The sequence below is a fragment of the Chiloscyllium plagiosum genome, unplaced genomic scaffold, assembly GCF_037043375.1.
Source record: "Chiloscyllium plagiosum isolate Xiang-an unplaced genomic scaffold, Cpla_swu_hap1 HiC_scaffold_21, whole genome shotgun sequence".
NCBI classification, from domain to species: Eukaryota; Metazoa; Chordata; class Chondrichthyes; order Orectolobiformes; family Hemiscylliidae; genus Chiloscyllium; species Chiloscyllium plagiosum.
Genome location: NW_028270159.1, coordinates 8,496,446 through 8,519,034, shown reverse-complemented (window position 1 = coordinate 8,519,034; position 22,589 = coordinate 8,496,446). Strand labels below are relative to the sequence as shown.

The following is a 22,589-nucleotide window of genomic DNA, read 5'->3' as shown; positions in this document are numbered from 1 at the left end:
CCACTTTTAGGCAACACTGGACCTATATGCCCAGATCTGTCTGGAGGTTAAATAAAAGCTGACATTCCATTCGCTGTGTTAAAGCTGCTGTCGGGGGGGGTCCCTACATTACAGCAGTGACCACCTCATTAGCTGAAAGGTGCCCTGAAAAGGTCTGATACAGTGAAGTCACTCGGCCATCAAGAAACACAAGTCTTTCATCCTTTGTCAAAATCTTGGATCTTTGCCAATAAGACGTATCCAAAGGATTTGCTTTCCCCCGTTACATTACCATTTCTTAATTTAAGATCTAACTAAGGTTTTTCTTTTGAGTGGAGGTGAGCGCACACCACGCCACCCCCAAGCCCAACCCCCACACAAACACACCCCCCACACACACACCCCACCCCACATACACACACCTCCCACACATACACACCCCTACACATACACCCGACCCCACATACACACCCCACCCCCACACAAACACCCCCCCACATACACACCCGATTCCACATACACCCCCCACCCCCACCCAAACACACCCCCACACACACCCCCCACCCCACATACACAAACCCCACCCCCACACAAACACACCCTCCACACACACAAACCCCACCCCACATACACACACACCCCACCCGCACACAAACACCCTACCCCACATACACACACCCCACCCCCACACAAACACACACCCCACCCCCACACACACACACCCCACCCCCACACAAACACACACCCCACCCCCACACAAACACCCCCCCACCCCCAAACAAACACCCCCCACCCCCCCCACACACACCCCCACACACAAACACCCCCACACACACACCCCACACACATACACCCCCAACACACACACACACACACACCCACACCCTACACACACACCCACACAAACACCCCCCCGACACACACCCTACACACATACCCCACACACATACACCCCCTACACACACACACCCACACACACACCCTATACACACCCTACACACACACGCCCCACACACATACCCCACACACATACACCCCCTACACACACCCCCTCCACACACACATATACCCACACACCCCCTACACACACACACCCACACCCTACACAAACACACACACCCTACACACATACACACACACCCACACACACACACACCTCCCACACACAAACACACACTCCCACACACAAACACACACACCCACACACAAACACACACACCCACACACAAACACACACACCCACACACAAACACACACACCCACACACAAACACACACACCCACACACAAACACACACACCCACACACACACACCCTACACACACACACACCGACACCCACACCCTACACACACACACACCCACACATACACACCCTACACACACACACACCCACACATACACACCCTACACACACACACACCCACACATACACACCCACACACCTCCCCCCACACACACACCCAAACACACACACACCCTACACACACGCCCACACAAGCTCTACACACACCCACACACATCCTAACACACACCCACACACATCCTAACACACACCCACACACACAAACCCTACACACACCCCTACACACACACACCCACACCCTACAGACACAACCTACACATACACCCACACACCCTAAACACACACACACCCACCCACACAAACACACACACATCCTACACACACCCCCTACACAAACACACACCCTACACACACACAGCCATACACCCCCCACACACAACCCCCCCACACAAACACACACACCTTACACACAACCCCCAATCACACACACACTCCCCCCACAAACTCACACAAACAGCCTACACACACACACACCCTACACACACACACACCCTACACACACCGACACCCACACACACCGACAAACACATACACACCCACCCACATACATACCCACACACACACCCTTCACATACACACACACACCCACATACACACACACTCTACACACATAAACACACCCTACACACACACACCCTCACACACAAACCCTACACACATACACCCACACACACACATCCTACACACACACCCTACACCCCCCACACACATACACCCACACACACAAACCCTACACACACACACACCCACACACTAACAAACCCTACACACACACCCTACACACACACACAAACCCTACACACACACACAAACCCTACACACACACACAAACCCTACACACACACACGCACACCCACACTCACAGACACACCCTACACATACACACCCTACACACCCACAAACCCTACACACACACCTACACATACACACACCAACACCCTACACCACCCTACACACATGCACACCCACACTCACAGACACACCCTACACATACACACCCTACACACACACCCACACTCTACACACACACCCTACACCCACATACACACCCTACACATACACACCTACACACACACACACACCCTCACACAAACCCCCCCACACACACACCCTACACACACACACCCCACATACAACCCCTACATACACACACACACCCTCTACACACGCGCACACACACACCATACACACACCCTACACACACACAAACCCCTACACACACCCGCCCTTACACACACCCCCTACACACACACACACCCCCACACACACACCCCCCCCACACACTCCCCCCACACACAAACACACACCTCCTACACACACACACACACCCCCTACACACACACACCCTGTACAAACACACACACCCTACACACATACACACACCCACACACACACCCTACACACATACACACACCCACACACACACCCTACACACATACACACACCCACACACACAACCCACACACACACACAACCCCCCCCCACACACACACCCTACACACACACCCCGACACACACACAAACACCCTACACACACACACCGACACCCACACTCTACACACACACACACACGCCCCCCCACACACACATACAAACACACACACCCTACAGACACACCCCCACACAAACCCTACACCCACACACCCATCCTAACACACACCCACACACACAAACCCTACTCACACACACCCCTACACACACCCACACCCTACACACCCACACACACCCTACACACACATCCTACACACCCACATCCTACACACCCACCCTACACATACACACACCCCCCTACACACACACATACACACACACCTGTACACACACACACCCACACACCCTACACACACACCCACACACCCTGCACACACCCATACACTCTACACACACACACACCTACACCCACACCCTACACACACACTCCCTACATACACACCCCCACACACCCAACACACACACACCCTAAACCCACACCCCTACACACACCCACACACTGTCTACACACACATACACCCACACACACATACACACCCACACACACATACCAACACCCTACACCCCCACCACACACACCCTGCACACCCACACACACTCTACATACACCCTACACAGCCAACACACAATCACACACCCCACACACACACCCATATCCACACCCCCGCTACAAACACACCCTACACACACACCCTACACAGACACAACCTACATATACACCCACACACACCCTAAACACACACCCACACCCTACACCCACCCCTTACACACACACCGCCTACACACACATGCCCTACACACACACCCACATCCTACACACCCACCTCTCTACACACACACACACCCATACCCACACACCCCCGCACCTACTCCATTCGCACACACACATCCTACACACCCACACACCCTACACACACCCACAGCCACACCCACACACCCTACACACCCACACACCCTACACACACCCACAGCCACACACACACCCTACACACCCACATCCTACACACACACCCCACATACAACCCCTACATACACACACACACCCTCTACACACGCGCACACACACCATACACACACCCTACACACACACAAACCCCTACACACACCCGCCCTTACACACACCCCCTACACACACACTACACAAACACCCCCTACACATACACACACACACCCACTCCCCCCCCACACACACTCCCCCCCACACACACTCCCCCCCACACACACTCCCCCCCCCACACACACACACACACCCCCTACACACACACACACACACACCCCCTACACACACACACCCTATACAAACACACACACCCTACACACATACACACACCCTACACACACACCCCGACACACACACAAACACCCTACACACACACACACCGACACCCACACTCTACACACACACACACGCCCCCCCACACACACATACAAACACACACACACCCTACAGACACACCCCCCACACAAACCCTACACCCACACACCCATCCTAACACACACCCACACACACAAACCCTACTCACACACACCCCTACACACCCACACACACCCTACACACACACACACACACCCTACACACACAAACTACACACCCACATCCTACACACCCACCCTACACATACACACACCTCTAAACACACACACCCCTACACACACACCCGTACACACACACACCCACACACCCTACACACACACCCACACACCCTGCACACACACACCTACACCCACACCCTACACACACACACACTCCCTACATACACACCCCCACACACCCAACACACACACACCCTAAACCCACACCCCTACACACACCCACACGCTGTCTACACACACATACACCCACACACACATACACACCCACACACACATACCAACACCCTACACCCCCACCACACACACTCTGCACACCCACACACACTCTACATACACCCTACACAGCCAACACACAATCACACACCCCACACACACACCCATATCCACACCCCCGCGACAAACACACCCTACACACACACAACCTACATATACACCCACACACACCCTAAACACACACCCACACCCTACACCCACCCCTTACACACACACCGCCTACACACACATGCCCTACACACACACACCCACACCCTACACACACCCACCCACCCCTTACACATACACCGCCTACACACACATGCCCTACACACACACCCACACCCTACACACACCCACCCACCCCTTACACACACACCGCCTACACACATGCCCTACACACACACACCCACACCCTACACACACCCACCCACCCCTTACACATACACCGCCTACACACACATGCCCTACACACACACCCACATCCTACACACCCACACACACACCTCTCTACACACACACACACCCATACCACACACACCCCCGCACCTACTCCATTCGCACACACACATCCTACACACCCACACACCCTACACACACCCACAGCCACACCCACACACCCTACACACACCCACAGCCACACCCACACACCCTACACACACCCACAGCCACACCCACACACCCTACACACACACACCCTACACATACACACCCTACACACAGCCACACCCACACACCCTACACACACACACACACCCTCACACACCCACCCTACACACACACACACCCCACACAAACACACCCCACACACACTCCCTACACACCCACACACTCTACACACACACCCACATACACCCTACACACACCCACACACACCCTACACACACCCACCCTACACACACACCCACACACAGACCCCACACACACCCTACACACATACCCACACCTTACACACACCCTACACACATACCCACACCTTACACACACCCTACACACACACACCCTACACACACACACCCACACCCTACACACACACCCTACACACGCACCCACACACCCTCTTCCACACACACCCACTACACCCACACCCCCTACACACACACACCCTATACACCCACACACACACAACCTACATATACACCCACACACATCCTAAACACCCACACACCCACACACCCCTACACACAACACACCCACCCACACACCCCTACACACACCACACCCACCCACACACACAACACACCCACCCACACCCTACACACCCACACCCTACACACACCCACGCCCACCCTACACCCACACCCCTATACACACACCCACCCAACATACACACACACCCACATACACACTCTCTCTAGACACACACATGCCCTACACACACACACACCCACACCCTACACACACCCACACCCTACACACACACCTCCCAAACACACACACACTCTACACACACACCCACACACCCTACACACACACACACACACCCTACATACACCCACACACCCTACACCCACACACACCCACCCTACACATACACCCCCACCCCCTACACATACACACCACCCACACACCTCACACGCACCACAAACACACACCCCCTACACACTCACCCACCCACACCCACCCTATACAAACACCCACACCCACCCCCTACACACACACCCACACCCTACACACACACACCCTACACACTCACCCTAAACACACCCACACTACACACACACATCCTACACACACCCACACCCTACACAAACCCTACACACACACCCAAGCCCACCCTACACACACACCCACATACACAACCACTACATACACACCCACACACCCATGCACACACCCACCCAAACATACACACACACCCACATACACACCCTCTACACACACACCCAAACCCACATACACCCCCTATATACACACCCAAACATACACACACCCCCACACACACACCCCCTATATACACACCCAAACATACACATACCCCCACACACACACCAACACATACACACCCAACATACACACACCCACATACTCACCCAACCCCCCCACACACACATACACACCCCACAAACACACCCACACCCACATATATACACACCCTCCCACCCACACACACATACACACCCACACACACATATACACCCATACACAACCCCCCCTTCATCCACACCCACACACAATGCTTCCCCGTCACTGTCGTCAGTATTTCTGAATGTGGGGATGGAAGTGATGGGACTCTTCCCTATTGAAATGGTCCCAAGGATAAATACAACAATCAGACCAGGACCTGTTGGCTCCAGCCAAGTGATGGACCGCACCTCAGCCCATGTCCCACTATTACACATGGATACCTGCCAACAGGTTACATCCCCCTCCATCCAAGTTGCATTACCACAGTGAAACAACAAACTGCGAATGGTGGAGATCTGAAAACAGAAATCGCTGGAGAAACTCAGTAGGTCGGCTACCATCTGTGGAGAGAGAAAGCAAAGTTAACATCTTGAGTCCACGATCCTTTCTTCAGAACGCTCACTTGTCCCGAAATGCTGACTCTGTTTCTCTCTCCTCCAACAATTGCTGTATTTGCATTTATATAGTGCCTTTCGAGTGGGATAACATGCCAGGGTACAATGGGATAAAAATGGAGATGCCAAAGTGAAAATAAGGAAGGAACCGGTGGGAGGAGTAAGCAAACATTTGGTCAGAGAGGTAGGACTCACAGAGCAGTGGAGGTGGCTCAGCTGCCTCAAACACTGGGGCACAGACAGACGGGGGCGCCCTGCCACCAAAGGAATGGATGGCTCTTTAGATTCGGGGGTGAAGTTGTTGGACTGGAGGAGGCTCCAGCCCGAGGGCGAAGTGAGGACGCAAAGGGATTTAGGTATAAAGATGTACGTCTAACCAGGTTGGCAGCAGTTTGTGCTAGGACTAGATCGGGAATAAAAAGCTCACTTCAGCCCAGATCTCTTGGTGACCCAGGTCCAGGTCCTCTGAAAGCACAATCTCAGGCAGAGGCCACAGTAAAGGCCTCTTCTCTTAGTCGTACAGCAGCCTGCTGGAGGACAGACCCAGCGCTGCACAGGAACCCTCTTCAGAGAGGAAGCACAGTGCATTATGGTCCAAGCCCTCAAGGTGAGTGAACACCGACCAAACCCTCACCTTCCCTCACGGAGAGCAACAAGCACTATCCCCTACCGGTCCCCCTCCAAATCACACACTGCCCTTAACCGGATAGATAGAAACTTTGAAAACCGTAACAGGAATAGACCATTCAGCCCATCGAGCCTGCTCCGCCATTCAGTATGATCACAGCTGATCATTCATCACAGTACCCTCCCTGCTTCCCCCCTCTTCACCACCCACCCACACTTTGATCTCTTTAACGCTAATACGTCTAACTCCTTGTTCAAAATGTTCAATGTTCTGGGCTCAGGGAATTCCACAGGCTCCCCACTCTCTGGGTGAAGATGTTTCTCTTCATCTCCGTGCTCCCTGACCTCTCCTGTATCTTTAGTCTGTGACCCCTCCTCGGTTCTGGGCTCCCTGTCATCAGAAATATCCTTCCCATGTTGACCCTGTCTAGTCCTGTTAGAATTTTACAGGTTTCAATGAAATGCCCCCCTTCATTCTTCTGAACTCTAGTGAGTGTAGACCTAACCAATCTAGTCTCTCTTCAGACATCAGTCCTGTCGTCCCAGGAACCCAGAGAAAGCGAGGGCTGCGGATGCTGGAGAGTCAGACTCAAGAGTGTGTGTTGCTGGAAAAGCACAGCAGGTCAGGCAGCACCCGAGGAGCAGGAGAGTCGACGTTTCGGGCATAAGCCCTTCACGAGGAATGTGGGGGCACAGAGGGGGGTGGTGCTGATTTCAGGAATCCATCTGGTAAACCTTTGTTACACTCCCCTCCATCGCCACAATGTCCTCAGATAAGGAGACCAAAATGGCACATCGTCCTCTAGGTGTGGTCTCGCCAAGGTCCCGGACAATTGGAGCAAGTTTTGTTAGTGCTCCTTCATTGTTATGACACCGCAGTGGATTTGATGGAGCAGCTTTAATGTAGGTAAATGTTCCCCTGGAGAGTCACACAAGTGCCAAACAACAGCATCATGGAGGAACTAGCAGGCTTTGAAATAACTGCTACATCAGCAGCAGTTAAAATCTTTCAAGCGACTCCAACATCTCGGGAAAGAGCAACTAAACTTCAGAACCCAAGATCCTAACCCCACCGCCCCCTTCTCCTGCAGTGAGCCCAGGTTTGACCCACACGCTCCTCACATGGAGAATTTCCTTGTTTCAGGGGGAAGTGTCTGAGGGAGGATAGAACTGAAAGGGGAAGGATTAACATCTGGTGTGTGCCGAACAGTCCATAAGTAAAGACGCTGACTCAGTGTTTAAGCCTCAGGGTGGGAGGGGCTGTGTTGGGTGTTATCAACCACTTGTCTATCCCTCCCAACCCCGTCGGATTGTCCTGGTCTTCCCGCATTAATCCCCAGGACATGGCCAGCCCCATCAGAGAAATGATGACGGGATGATAGGGTGTTCATTTCCCCGTTTTCTTGTTGTTAAAAGGAGTTGCAGATGGAAAAGAGGAAGGCCGACTCACTGTGGTTTCCAGTACATTGGCACTTACCCCTCTGTGGCATTTAGATTCATTGCTCATCCCTAAATGCTCCCAATAGGATTGACAGTTAATGACCCAACAGAGTAACAAAGAGCTTGCTCTGTTTCTGATTGGCTGTCGGAAGGGGGGGTGGGGGTGTGAGACTGAAAACTGATGGCAATGGGGGAACAGGGCACAACCAGAGGGAGAGGGGGCGTGACAGGAGGGGCATGGGGTAAAAGCCCGAGAAGGGTCCAATCCAAGATGGCAGCTTCAGTGCAGTGTGCTGCAGAGGCCATTATTGTGTGACAGCAGGTAACTGAGGGTGGGAGCACAAGGGAGTGGAAATAGTCGAGGACAAGGGTGTACTTGAGGGAAGTGCACAGAGATAAACACAACTCAGATAATCACTGCACTCCAATACTCACTCTGCCACACTGACAGATTGCTCTTAAAAAGCTCAGGCTCTATTTTTATAAAAAGTTCTATTTTTATTTATGATGTTGTCACTGTTATCAAATCATTTGAAATATTTGGTACATTTTCTGACCATCATCCAAGGAGTGAGAACTGTGTTGGTGACAGAAACAGCAACAGCAATATCTCCCGGTGAGATTCACAATGACTGAGCAGGAAGGTGTTTTGGAAGTCAGGAGTATTTGGCCCCTACCTTCTCTCACACTCTCTCTCTCTCTCTCTCACACACACACACACACACACTCTCTCTCTCTCTCACACACACACACACACACACACACTCTCTCTCTCTCACACACACACACACACACACACAGATCTAGAGTGGAATCTAATGTCCCTCGAACTCAATGTCAGCGACTTCCAGAGAGGCTATTAACACAGAGTTGGGAACCCAGCGAGGATTTACCTCGAACAAGTAATCCAGCGAGAGGAACTCCATTTATTGCCTGACCCCATGTGTATGCCTTTTCTAGGTCAGGTTAAGAAATGAGAGCCACTTTATGAACAGTTTTCCACCATTACCCACTGTGGGGAGTTTGAGATTGCCCCCATTCCTTAAGGGGCAGTTGGCATTAATGGAAGACTGTTGAGTGTGGTGCTGGAAAAGCACAGCGGGTCAGACAGCATCTGAGGAGCAGGAAAATCGACGTCTCTGGAAAAAGCCCTTCATCAGGAATGAAGCTGGGAGCCTCCAGGATGGATAGCTAAATGGGAGGGATGTGGGGCTGGGGGGAGGGGGGAAGGTAGCTGAGAGTGCGAGAGGTGGATGGAGGTGGGGATAAAGGTGATAGGTCAGAGAGGAGGGTTGAGCGGATAGGTGGGAAGGAAAATTGGGAGGTAGGACAGGTCATGAGGGCGGTGCTGGAAGGTTGGAACTGGGATGAGGTGGAGGAGGGGAAATGAGGAAACTGGTGAAGTCCACATTGATGCCCTGGGGTTGAAGTGTTCCGAGGCGGAAGATGAGGCGTTCTTCCTCCAGGCATCTGGTGGTGAGGGAGCGGCGGTGAAGGAGGCCCAGGACCTCCATGTCCTCGGCAGAGTGGGGGGAGGGGGGGGGGGGGGGGGGGGGAGTTGAAATGTTCAGCCACGGGGCGGTTTGGTTGTTTGAGGATGTGGCTAAAGAACTTCAGGGCAGAGGAGAGGACTGAGGGAGTGCAGGGAGAGAGAGACTCATTGAGATCTTTGTACAGAGAGGAGAACGTCTTCAAGGTGGGCATCCTTGAAAGAGGCTTCACAGTAATCAATAAGACGACAGTGAAGTCTGCAGATCCTGGAGATCAGAAGAATGGAAGACTGTGTGGGATCAATCCCACGTCGTGGATCAAAAAGACTGAGAGTAAAATAGCTGCTCTCCCCATCTCCGCAATCACCAAACCTGTCACTAACACACGCACTGAGATCAAATCCAAGAGGGGGGAATGTGTAAGAGTGGATCAGCATCCCAACATCCCTCAGCCATGACAACTAACACATTATTGGGCCATTCTGTTGATGTGGTCCACAGCACATGCTCAGCACAAACTTGCTGTCGTGATTCCCCACAATAACTACAGCACAAACCACAACCAGAGCCTCTGTCAAACACTTCGGGGTTCTGTGAAGTTCCAGTTGGTGGGCGGCACGGTGGCACAGTGGTTAGCACTGCTGCACTCCCAGCGCCAGAGACCCGGGTTCAATTCCCGCCTCAGGCGGCTGTCTGTGTGGAGTTTGCACATTCTCCCCTTGTCTGTGTGGATTTCCTCCCACAGTCCAAAAATGTGCAGGTCAGGTGAATTGGCCACGCTAAATTGCCTGTACTGTTATGTGAAAGGGTAAATGTAGGGGGGTGGGGGCGGCTCGGTGTGGACTTATTGGGCCGAAGGGCCTGTTTCCACACTGTAAGTAATCTAATCTTAAAAAAACCTCCTTCCTTCAGGGAACATTCACGGAAAGCATTCTGAGGTTTATTCAAACGTTACAGTGTCTGGCAGCAATTCCATTCAAATTGAACAGTTTCAAATTTGTCTTCTTGAGTCTCAGAATCAGATCAGAATCCAACTGTTCACTCCCAGGTACCCATTACATTGAAACTATCCCAGTTTTATTAGCAATTAATGGGTTGGTTCAATATTCCTTTCTTGTATTTTAAGGCAGGTGCTCAGGGATTACATGAAAATGGGTTAATGGTTGAGAAACTGGGGCTATTTCAATCAGAGCAGAGTGAAGAGATTTCTACTGGATGAATCAGAAAATAATATTTCAACAAATATTTCTATCTATGTAGCATTTTTAACAAAGCAGAACATCCCAAGGTTCCTCCCAGTATTTGATACCAAGCCACATCAGGAATGTTAGGATAGATGACCGAAAGGTTAATCAAAGAGATCTGCATGATTGAGAAGGGTCTGTTGTCGTGTCGTACGTCTCTATGACTCTAGGAGATAGCACTAAAGGAAGAATTCAAATAAGGAGAGGGGAGCAGAGAAGTTATGGGAGGGATTTTCAGGGCCAAAACTTCTGTGCATCTGAAGGCATAGCACCAACAGCAGAGAATCTGAGGTCTGGAGGGAGGTGTGAGTGAAGGAGAGAGTGAATGAATGAGGGACCATGAGAGAAAGCAAGTGAGAATATGTGTGAGTGAGTGAGTGAGTGAGTGAGTGAGTGAGTGAGAGAGTGAGTGAGAGAGAGAGCGAGAGAGAGAGAGAGATATCATAATGAAAAGTATTGCCACAACAATCTAAGGCAGAAGCTGTTACATCTTTTAAGGAAAGAAAATAGAAAAATGTTGAAAACAAAGACAAAATAACGGGGAGGTGGTGATGGGGGAAGTGGGTGTAGTTTTGAATTGGTCTGTCAAACAGTTTGGGTCAAATTCCTGGAATTCCCTCCCTAAGGGCATTGTGGGTCAACCTACAGCAGGGGGAACTGCAGTAGTTCAGGAAGGCAGCTCACCCCCACCCTCTCAAGGGGCAACTAGGGACAGGCAATAAATACTGGGCCCAGCCAGTGATACCCACATTCCCATGAGTGAATAATTAAAAACAGAGTCGGCACAGAGAGAGTGGATTAATGACCTCAGTGTCACCAACATCTACACTTTAATGTCACAAAGGATAATTACACAACTTGACAAAATGATCTCACTGCCTCATTCATTAAGTGCACACAGTGCAAACAGAATTGACTATATCTGTCTATTTATCCCCGAGACCCTGATGGGAACAGAATCTCGCTGTTGATGGAAATCTTCACCGAGATTCATACTCTCCTGACCCCAGCACAACAATGTCAAGCAAAGGTCACCCCACCAGGTAACATCCAGCAGCGTCCCAATGGCTGAGTGCTTCGGAATCCATGTGCAACACATTCCCAGGATCTGGCCACGTTCCCAAGGACAAGCTGTAAAACCGTGAGATGTCTGGTTTCTAAAAGTAGCCCCAGGCTGGGATCTGTGCTGAGCCTCTCACTGGAGGGACGGTTAATTTTAGTTCCTTCAAATTCGAGGAGAGGGACAAGGCCGAACCACCTGCTTCCTGCTCAAACAGAACGAGACAGCTGAAGGAAGGGGGAAGAGTCTCTTGTTGTAAACGTGCCTCCTCTCTTCAGACAGAAAGAACACGCAGGATCAGAGAGTACGGAACCCTTCACCCTTCACCATAACCCGCCGTGGCTTCAAGGTCAGCGGTTGGTCATTTTGGACGGAGATGAAATGTCTTCGCTCGGATGGGGGTCGTAAATTTCTGGGACCCATGGCCCAGAGAGAGCTGGCACTGTTCGGACGTCGAGTACGTTCTAGGCCATTTTTTTTATTTGGTCACTAAGGAATCAAAGGAAATGGGAAAAGGGAAAGAAGGTGGAGTTGAAAAAGAAGAGTTGCCAAGGTCTGTCAGAATGGAGGAGCCAGAGCAGGGGGTTGGGAGAGCAGCTTCTTGCTCCCGTTCCAGGTTTTCAGATGGTACCCTGTCTTCATATCTGGGGCATCATGTGTCAAATGCTCAGATAGTATCTCTCTTACACATTCCTCATTTCTTTTTCTTTATTCATTCTCAAGATGATGACATCGCTGTCCAGGCAGCGTTTATTGCCCATTCCTAATTGTTAGGAGTCAACCCCATTGCTGTGGGTCTGGAATCATGTGTAGGCCACACCAGGGAAGGATGGCAGCTTCCTTCCCTCAAGGGGATTAGTGACCCAGATGGGTTTGCCGACGATCAACAATGGATTCACGGCCAGCATTAGATTCTTAATTCCAGATTTTTTCCATTGAATTCAAATTCCACCATCTGCCGTGGCAGGATTCGAACCTGGATTTCCAGGACATTAGCTGGGTCACTGGATTAACCGTCCAGTGATAAAGCAACTAGGCCAGCACCGCCCCCAGCCTAATCCACATTTCAGGTTTGGCGACTGAGAGTGTAATGTGACTGAACCATCACAGAATTGTTATATTGCCCGAGTATTTAACTACTGTTATAGAGAGGTCATTCGGCCCCTTGTGTCTGCACTGGCTCTATTACACTCAATGCCAATCTCTTGCCTTTTCCTCCAAGTCCCAGCACCATTGTGTTGGGGTCAGCTGGGTCGCCAGGTCTGTTTGGTGGCACTGGAGTTCCGACCGTTCAAATGTACACCTCCACCCCCCTCACCAAACCATTCCCTCACCATCAGACAACCAGCTCATGGTGCCCATTCTTCCCGAGCCAATGGTGGGCCGCACCTGACCACTGAAAACCATCTAACCAAAGGGCAGTGCTTGTCACTGGCCACTCGGGGGTTTCCTATCTTCCTGGTGGTGGCAATGTGAATAAAGATTCATGCACCTTGTGTGTCTCACACCCGCACACACGCAACATGGGTGCTGGGGAAAAATAAGCACTACTGCAATTAGGTGGCAGTGTGTGTGGGGGGTGGGGGGGTGATGAGAGGGAAAAAAAAAGAAAAAATACATTCAACCAGCACTTTAATCCAGCTCACATACTCCTGCAACCCTCCCTCCTATAATTTTTGTCCAAGTTTACTTGAAGCAGGGTGCTGGCCGATAAATGAGGTACGGAGCAGTTGCTATCTCACTGAATGATGGAACAGACTCACTGGGCTGAGTGGCCTTTCCCTGCTTCATGTATCTACAGTTGCTTCAATACTCACCTTCCTATCTTTGCAAGGAAGGCAGAATGAGCACCAGAAATCTGGCTCTTCCTTTATCTTCACCTCACACCCTCAGATCAACAGGTTTCTTCTATTGTGGCTGTCTCTAGCTAGGTCAGCATTTGTGCCTGACCCTTGATTACCCTCGAGGTGGTAGAGATGACCCACGTGGTGCCAAACCTTGGAGGAGTAGTTTAGGAGCAACTTCAGAACCATCCAAGTGAGGTTCACAGCCACAGCAGGGAATTCCCCATCTCAGGTTTGGAAATACTGGTCTAGGACGGTAAATTAATGCTGCCAGTCTTAGCTTGGGAGAGAGGAGGGGGTGACACACTCTTAGATAAGACACAACAGTGGGCAGCGCCTTCAACACTGAACCCGTTAGAGACAAAAACTGCAGATGCTGGCATTTTGTGTCTGAGGGAGGCAGAGAGCTTCTTTAAAATGGGCATCCTTTGAAGAAGGGTTACACCCGAAACGTTGATCTTGCCACCTCCCGATGCTGCCCTGGCTTGCTGTGTTCCTCCAGCCTCCTGCCTGTCTACCTACAATCCTGAACCAGCTAACCAAACAAAGCTAAAACCAATGGGCTCAAAGACACCCCACAGGGAAGGTAGCCTGGTAGGCCTCCTATTTACAGCACAGGAGGCCACTAGTCAAACTATCATGTCCTCAATGGGCATCAAAACCAGGGTGGTTAGGCCTCACTTATACAGGGTACCGGTGAGACCACACCTGGAGTACCACAGTCGTGATCCTCCTTATTTAAGGAAAGCAGTTCATTGAGAGCAGTTCATAGAATTGTACAGTGCAGCCATTCAGCCCATCGTGAAAATTACAGTAAAGCTACACGTCCCACATTCCCATAGCCTTTAGCGTTATGACGTTTCAAATTCCCAGTCATGTACTTTTTAAAGGTGGTGAGGTTTCCCGCCTCAACTCCCCTCCCAGCCAGGGCATTCCAGACCCTCCCCCTATCTCTCCCCCCCCCCCCCCCCCCGCCACACCACTCTCTGCAAAAACGTCTATTCCTCAAGTACCCTCCAGCCTTTCACCTTAAATTTGCAGCCCCTTGATGCTGACCCTGCGACTAAGGGGAACGGTTCAGAGAAGGTTTACTCAGACCAATCCAGTACCTGGAAAGGGTGGATTGGCGAATGGGGAAATATTGGGGTAGGCTTGTATCTCCTAGAGGCGGCAACTTGACTGAAACATAGGAGATGCTGAGGGATCTGGGAAAGGGCAGGGGCGTGGAGATGATGTTTCACCGTGTGGGTGAATCTGGAACCGAGGGCGGGCAGGGGGAGGGGGTCACACTTTAAAATTAAGGCATTGCCCATTTAAAACAGAGATAAGTATTGTCATTCCTCTGAGAGGTTAATAAGTCTCTCCCAGAAATGGTGGTACAAGCAGACTCCTGGGATGGTTTTAAGGCAGAGGATGATAGATCTCTGATCAGTAAGTTTGCAGGTAAGAGTGTCTGCAAATCAGGAACCCCCTGTAATCAGAACGGAACAGCAGAGCAGGCTCAGTAGGCCGAATGGCCTAACTCCTGCTGCGAATTGTGTACTGATCTGGTCAGATGCACACGTCCTGCCATACTTCCATTTACTGGTTACTTTCTGAACTTAACTTTTTTAAAAAAAAAGACATTGGGTTCAAAGTAGAAATCTGATATAGAATAAGAGACATGAGGTAATAGGTAAAAACTGGACACATTCCAATCCAATCCAATCCAATCAGGGGGAGGGGTGGCTGGGTATTAAGACGCTGCAGAGACACGCTTGGGAAATCCTGACAAACTCTCAAATTGTTCAGATGATGCAGCCTCATCCAAAATGATAGTAAAAGCTGATGGAACCAAATTAAAAACAATTCCAACGTGTTTCTCTCATACCTGATGTGTTTCCTCGGTAACTTTCTTTCCACTGATAGCACCCCTGGGCACATGCCCATTAGGAAAACTGCCACAACTTGGAGTTAGTTCTGGATACCACAGTGAACAACCGCGATGTTTCTGAGCTCACCGGCACCTATCCCAGCACCTCCACTGAGGTACCCACAGCCAACTGAGCCAGACCATCCTGTCTCCAGTTACTGTACAGTTCAGTACAACACGCCCCAAACACCTACCTTCATGAGGATGTACAGGATGCAGAAATGGGACGCCATTCGGCCCCTTAAGGTAGTTCTGCTGTTCAGTGAGGTCATGGCTGATCCGCACTCATATCACTTAACACCCAAACCCATTGCTATTTATGAATCTGAAATTTTTACATGCACCATAAGCAGCACTCTCTCTGACTCATCCAGACTCATTGCAAAACCACTTAGGAACTCAGAGGAGTGACAGCTAACACTGCAGTCCTCATAACAATCTCCATCATACCCACGTCACCTCTAACTAGTCTGTAACTTGCAAAATGCTCCTGCCTGTTCAATGCCTCTTCTCGTTGACAAGACGGTCATTTCCCATGAGGCCACGCAGGCTACACTTCAGGAGGATGGTTCTGGCAGACCAGCAATGGAGAACCGCAGCCCTGGCTCAGCTGCTCCTTATTCTTCAGAGATCAAACTAACTGGCACACACATCTGGGAAAAGCGTACTCCAGACTTCCTGTATCCTACACTAATGGAGTTCCTCCTGACAGAACCCCTGAGCAGTCTGGCTCAAACTTTCAAGCTTGTTCAGGACTCAGAAAAACCGTTCCTCTCTGTCTAACCCACCAAATCCCTTTGCCTTTTTTAACATCTCGATTTATTCACTTCTCAAGCACCTAAAATCAAGATAAAACAAGCTCAGATTATATTCTTCATATTCCAATTGCTATTCCTATTAATTGGGACACGACTGTGGTTAATGAGCTAAAAAGCTTGCAGCAATAAATCAGAATGCACAGTTGAGAGTGCACAGAGTGGATATGGTTAAATAAAGTTTCTTCCACCAGCAGCAGAGTGCTACTCAGGTTATATCACCTTGTTTCAGTCGGTTGCACCATCACTCGCAACTTCCTTTCCAAGCCTGACACACCGGCCTGACTCGGAAATATTTTGCCATTCCCTCACAGTCGCTGGGTCAAAACCCTGGAACTGCCTCCCTAATGGCACAGCATACGTACACCCCTCAGGCAGCATCAGCTCAAGGCACTGCCTCACCACCATCTTCCCCAGGGCAATTAAGGATGGCCCAGTCAGCGACACCCACAACCAAGTAAAATAACTTTTAAAACTGACCTCATGATCAGAAGGCCGTGGTTTCAGCCCCATGATCGATGTACCTACTGTTACTGTGCCAAGTGTGTCAACTGGCAGAGCAAGATCCCACAGGCAGCAGTGGGACTGAAGCTCTGATTAATCAATTTGGTGATGATCCTGGTTCAGGGTCAGCAGTTGGGCAGGACACGAGGGAGGGTGCGCTCCATCTCTGTAGAATAGTAGCTAAGTCCAAATCGACGCCAGCATGAGAATGATGGAGGAAGGGTCTCTGGGACTGTCGGTTGAGACATTAAACTGTGGCTCTAAACGTCCTTTCAGGTGGATGCAAATAATCCCCCGGGGAGGTCATTGACTAGGTTGGATTTGTCCTATTGTGTGTGTACAGGACACACCTGGGTGATTTTCCATATTGTCAGGTGGATGCTAGTGTTGTAAAGGCACTGAACAATTTGGTTAGGGGTGTGGTAAGTTCTGGAGCACACGTCTTCAGTACTATTGCCGGAATACAGTCAGGGCCCATAGCCTTTGCAGTAGCCAGTGCCTCCAACAGGTTCTTAATTTCACGTGAAGTGAATCAAATTGACTAAAGACTCTGATGCAAGAGACCTCTGTAGGAGGCCGAGGTGGATCACTGACCTTAGCAGTTCTGGTCAAGGATAGATGCAAACATTTCAGCCTCACCTTTTACACTTTTGAATAACTGAAGCTCCTTAAAGCAGCATCTTGCACAGACATTGGAGCCCTTCTCAATATTTAACCCCCAAGCTCTCCCACACCTGTCTCTGGATGTATCTGCCATGTTCTCTGTGCTCCCCATTCCACCTCATTGTAGCTCTTGGCTTTTTCTGCTGGTTGATTGTGTGCTCTGTTTTCAAAAGGCACTGTCCCACATTGCCCTTTGACCAAGTCCCTTCACCCAGAAACCTCTAACACCCCTTTGTCAGTGGTCAGAGCTATGGGCTCAGGGTCTCACGTCACTTCAGTGTAAAGAGTAGACTGCAGTATCAGAGGGAGGTGTTACAGCAAGGCCTCATTCACTGGCTTTGGTGGATGAAGATGATGTCCCAGTAAACATTTATCGCTCATGATGAATCATTCAGCACGTACAAACATATTTTCACCCTACATTCTCTTTGAGAAATCACTCTAACAATGAAACAGCAGATTAACTGGTCATCATTGAGGTTTTGGCAGTTTGATGGTTATCTTAGCTGTCACACATCTTACATTATAACAGAAACAACACTACAGAAATAACTCAGAGGTTTCAAAGCTCCTTAACAGTCCTGAAGCATGGAAGGTGCGAGTCTTTCACTTTTTCCCCCCCCCTCTCTCCTTCAGTTTTCTGTATATTGTAAACAGATGTGATACGGCAGGCACACAGGAAACCCAATGGGACTCAGGTTTATAATTGGGAGATAAGTGCTTGTTAGTTAGCCCAGTGTTTAATCAAGTCACAGGATGCATCTGTTTAATGACAGCTCAGTTGAAGCAGTTTGCCACATGGAGAATGTGATTTGCACATGGGGCAAACTGATGAATGCCTCGTTTGCTCACACTACATTGAGGCAAGTCAGGCATCAAACTGGGAGAGGCAGTTACATTTTTCAACCGGCTTCAGACCACATCCAATAGCCTTGCTTCACAATTTCTATCTTTGAATGCTTGCACTTCCTGATCCTGCGTCTATGAGATCCTGTTGCATCAGTTCGTTTCACAACAGCGAAATCGCCTCGATTGCGGGCCTGCGCAAGTCACACGATTTAAGATTTTGCAACAATTGTTTTCCTTTAGCTACTTCTGCTAACTTTCTGAAGCAATTTGAATTCACACCAGGACCTTTAATGTTTGGTATCAAACAGAGTTTAGCACTGAAGCACAAAGGAGCCATTACGGTTCAGGCAAAAGCTTGGTCAAAGAGACTTAAAAAAAACTTGCATTTATTTATATAGCGCCGCCCGTGAGTGCAGGAAGGTTTAGGGGAGGAGCAGTTGACAAGTGGAGAAATGAAGTGAGGAATTCCAAAACTGAGGGACCAAGAGTTTAAGGTACGGATACAGGGAGGGAAACCAATGTCTGGAAAGGACAAAAATTGGAGGCGGGAGAAGGGAGGGTTTTTTTTTGCTTCTTTATTCATTCATGGGATGAGGGCGTCACTGGCTGGGCCAGCATTTATAGCCCATCCCTAATTGCCCAGAAAGTGGTTAAGAGTCAACCACATTGCTGTGTGCCTGGAGTCACACGTAGGCCAGACCAGGTAAAAATGGCATCTTCCTTCCCTGAATGGTATTCGGGAACCAGATGGAAGGGTCGTGGGGCTGCAGCTGGTAAGAAAGGGTGAGCCCACAGAAGAATGTGAAACCAATGGTCAGCATTATAAATGTGAGGAGTTGACCAAATTGGCAGACAGCACAAGTCAATGAACATGGGCTGCGTGTCAGGAGAACACGTGTTAGTATCCAAGCCAAGTTTCATCGGGTGGAGGAAACCAGGACAGGTGTCAGGATGTGGTATTTCCACTGTCTAGCTGGGGGATTTCCAATGCTGGCCATGAGATTGCACAGGAGCTGACGACACAGCAGCCATTTTGTTTTGAGCAGTTTCTGAGGAACTGTGGCCACAGTTAAGTCAAGAGCCAGGAAGGTGGGCACCAAAAGGGAAAAAAGCACATGGTGGCCTGAGCTAGCTGCAGAAATCAAGTGCAACAAATTTGAGAGGCAGGAACTCTCACAGATCAGGAAATAGGAAAAGCTACTGTTGTATGGTGTGTAAATTAAACCCAGCAAACTTCCAGGAACACTGTTTTCAACAGCACACTGCAGCTCGAGAACTCGTCTTTGAACTTAACTTTGGCCATCTGTGGCTGATAAATATATAATTATAAGCTATTTAAAATTACACACAGTAGAAAGAACTCTGAATTTAAATTGTGGTTTTCACTGACTGAACTTAAAAGCTTCACCCTCTGTTAAAGCAGAAAGCAGCTTTTATTGATTACTATAGGTTTAGGATTAGAAATAAATTTGTTTGACTTCCCCGAGATGCCTGACTTTTAGGGAATGGTACATTCCAGCCTTTAGTGTGTTGCTGAAGCGCTGTCTGTGTGACAGAGATCACTCGATTGTGGACTATATCATACATCACAGGAAGTGGCCTTTCACACATTTGCCTGTACTGGCTTCTTAAACAACTGCCTCATTTCCCTTCCCTTGTAAGTTTCACCCTCATTTCAACACACGTTATTTACTGTATCCGTTGCTCCTCTACATTGGGGAGACAGGACGCCTACTCGCGGAACACTTTAGAAAACTTCTCCGGGACACCCACATCAACCAACCGTACCGCCCAATGGCCGAACACTTCAACTCCCCCTCCCACTCTGCTGAGGACACGCCGCTCCCTCATCACCTGACGCCTGGAGGAAGAACGCCTCATCTTCCGCTTGGAACACTCCAACCCCAGGGCATCAATGTGAACTTCACCAGTTTACTCATTTCCCCTCCCCCCACCTCCAGCTCAGCACCGTCCTCATGACCTGTCGCATCTGTCCATCTTCCTTCCCAACTATCTCTCCCCTTTGACTTATCATCTTTACCCCATCTCCATCCACCTATCACATTCCCAGCTACCCTCCCCCAACCCCACCCCCCTCCCATTTATCTCTTCACCCCCGAGGCTCCCAGCCTCATTCCTGATGAAGGGGTCTTGCCCGAAACATCGATTCTCCTGCTCCTCGGATACTGCCTGACCTGTTGTGCTTTTCCAGCACCACCCTCGCGACTCCTTTCCCTCGGAGTTTCCTTGTAGCACTACAACTTTTTTTTCCCTTTTCAAACAGATCACCAAATTCTTTATGAAAGAATCAACTGCCATAGGAAGACGGCTCTTTGAGCTGACTCAGTCAGGTAGTGACTGGGCTGGTTGTGGTCTCAGCTCCTGTTTCCTATCGACACCAGTGACCCCCGAACTTCCTTGTTTATCAAAAGACCTACTGAACTGAGCCTTGAAGAAATTTAAAGGTGCACCCTCCACTACCATCTGGCCAAGAGATGCCTACACTCTTAAAAACCACATGAGGCAAGAATTCTCACCTCCCTCTTAAATGGAAGACCTCTTAAACTGTGCTGCCAACTTTTAGATCTCTCCCAGAAAACAACTGAGCGTCTAACCTATCCAGTATCCTCAAAATCCAACATGTTTTGACCAATCTTTCAGGTAGCACATGCTAATGTAGCGCTGTGTATCAAAAAACACAGACAACCCCTGAAGTTGCGTTTTGAGAACTACCTTAACTATGTGTTCCCAAATTACTGTTACAACTGGAAAGAAGTTCTCATTTACTCTCTAAAATGGCCTTGTAATTCTGAACCCTTCCATTTTATCAGCTTAGAAAAAGCAGAACAGCTGCAAATTCTCCAGCGCCCTGGCGTAGGCCGAGCGCCTTCGCTTAAGTCCCACTTGCTCCAGAGGTGTGCGCATAACATCTCTGAACAT

General features: G+C 49.9%; 1 protein-coding gene across 3 annotated transcripts in view; it reads right to left on the bottom strand.

The window, feature by feature from the left end:
* Nucleotides 1-22,589, bottom strand: part of nup214 (nucleoporin 214) — a 188,923-nt gene that overhangs the window by 7,078 nt on the left and 159,256 nt on the right. The window contains exon 37 of one of the 3 annotated variants that reach the window (XR_015760679.1): nt 12,818-13,133. The exons of the other annotated variants lie outside the window; for them this stretch is intronic. The gene's annotated coding sequence lies outside the window, so the exon portion shown is untranslated. Of the gene's footprint in view, nt 1-12,817; nt 13,134-22,589 lie in introns of those variants that run through there. 3 annotated transcript variants of the gene reach the window in all.